The sequence below is a fragment of the Austrofundulus limnaeus genome, unplaced genomic scaffold (genome assembly GCF_001266775.1).
Source record: "Austrofundulus limnaeus strain Quisiro unplaced genomic scaffold, Austrofundulus_limnaeus-1.0 Scaffold63, whole genome shotgun sequence".
In the NCBI taxonomy this organism is placed as follows: domain Eukaryota; kingdom Metazoa; phylum Chordata; class Actinopteri; order Cyprinodontiformes; family Rivulidae; genus Austrofundulus; species Austrofundulus limnaeus.
Window position 1 is genome coordinate 451,265 of NW_013952465.1, and position 1,917 is coordinate 453,181.

The 1,917-nt window shown below is 45.3% G+C and overlaps 1 protein-coding gene across 3 annotated transcripts in view; it reads left to right on the top strand.

Moving 5' to 3' along the window:
• Positions 1-96: 96 nt before the first annotated feature.
• Positions 97-1,917, top strand: part of plcb4b (phospholipase C, beta 4b) — an 85,283-nt gene continuing 83,462 nt past the window's right edge. For 2 of the 3 annotated variants that reach the window (XM_014009889.1, XM_014009890.1), the window contains exon 1: positions 98-402. The gene's annotated coding sequence lies outside the window, so the exon portion shown is untranslated. Of the gene's footprint in view, positions 403-1,917 lie in introns of all 3 variants that reach the window. The other variant, XM_014009891.1, reaches the window with a different exon arrangement.

Below are 1,917 nucleotides of genomic sequence, written 5' to 3' on the forward strand. Positions count from 1 at the left end.
GGATGACTCATTCCAAAGCGCACACATTCACTCATTCAGTCTTTTCCGTGCTCACGGTACCGCGCGCGGATGAACACAGCCGCACACGCGCAAGCACGTTCATGGTGGCGTGAGTGAGGAGGAGGGAGGGGGAGCGCTGCCTATCCGAAGAGGGGGGTCCTCCTAATCAGAGCGCATCAGGGCCGTTCAGTCTCCACTGGAGGGCGAGTGGAGGTACAAGAGCACCGGGACACTCCGGGCCAGGCTGGAGACGGGATAGAGCTTCAGCTGGAGGACACACACGCGCGCGCGCGAGCACAGAGGCGGAGAAAAGGGAGAGAAATCCTGACCCGGAGTCACTCTTTTCTGTCCAACAACCAGCATCTCTTTCCTACCGTCGGATTAAAGCTCACCGAATATCACGTAAGCGTTTTTTTCCCCTCTGAAACCTCTCTGTAAAATATTCAGACTTCCTGCCGGTCGGTGTTGAGTTTACTGTCTCCTTCATTTGTGCTCCATCACTTTAGTGAGAGGCTCACTCCATATGCTGCTCGCATCATTCAGACATCACACACACATCCTCTGTCTGCCTCTGTCACACACTCACACACACACACATGCACCGCTGGAGACGGTAGCATTTTGCTAGCTGCAGCTAACGGTTAAAATGGACATTTTAGCGAACTGAGAGGACGTCTATCCCGGCGCTGCTCGGCGCTTTTGTAGCCCCTCTTTCAGGTAAACACGACAGAGGGGCGCTGCGGCGGGGAAAGCGGGTGAAATGCGGGGGAATCAGTGATGTTCCGCCCGTCTGGGAGGCTAAAAGCCAGAGAGAGGCTAGCTTGTAGCGGGACGGGGAAGCAAGCCAGAGCCCTGGGGGGGAGACAGTGAACACTGGACTGGGAAAGTCAAACAAAAAGCTTTTCTGTTGTTTGGTTTGATTTACATTTTTACTGCCGAGCGATATTTGCATTCAACCTTTTTGTAACATCTCTAATTAAATGATAATATGTTTAAAATACATATTCCCAAGACTAGATGTGGTATCAGCAGCTAATTAAATCTGACCGCTGCAGCTGTTCAGACTGTGCAAGGTGTTCTTAAAAAAACACAATTACTTTATTCAAAATATTTTCTGTTCGGGTTTATTCAGGGAGCTGTCATGGTGTAATAATAAAGGCGAGACAACAGGTAAACATTTATACAAATGGACTGATTACTGGTTTTCAGAACAAAATGCAGAACATTAGGTAATCTGTGATTTTATTATGTTGAGATACAGGAGTCAAAATGGTTAACGAGGATATTTCATATTTCTATTGATTTCTAAATGTGGTTAAAAAAAACTGGGACGTGTTTTCTGTTTTATTGAATATATTACACTACAATTAACATAAACCAATCTTATAACATAGACTAGATAAGTATTATATATCTAATTTTATATTGTAATGGAGTATGGGGGATATGCAAAGTTGACTTTTTGAGCTTTATATCATGTTATAATACCATTCCCTTATTAAAAACATGTCCAGAGTGTTGCTTTGACTCATTCATGCATGCTTGAGATATCCCTGAATCTCCTGTGGTAGTCATTTGGAACTGTTTAAACACTTGCTGGTACAAAGCACCGCCCATTTGTCTCACTCCCGCCCCTCAGAGCGTCCCTCCATGGCTGTGTCCAAAACGACAGGCCGGGTCCTCCGGAGGACCCAGACTACCCTGTTGCGGCGGGCCGGGTCCTTGGTAGACCGGAGGACCGGAAAAAAGAGGCTGTGAATTTAGACGGTTTAGCCTCCCCAAACATGATGCCGATAAACAGAAGCAAAAATAGATCAAAAATAGAAAAATATCGATATATAAGCATTATTAATGTCACAAAACAGTAAAATTAACTTAAAGGTAACATTTTAAGAACTAATTGACTCGCTGTAGGTT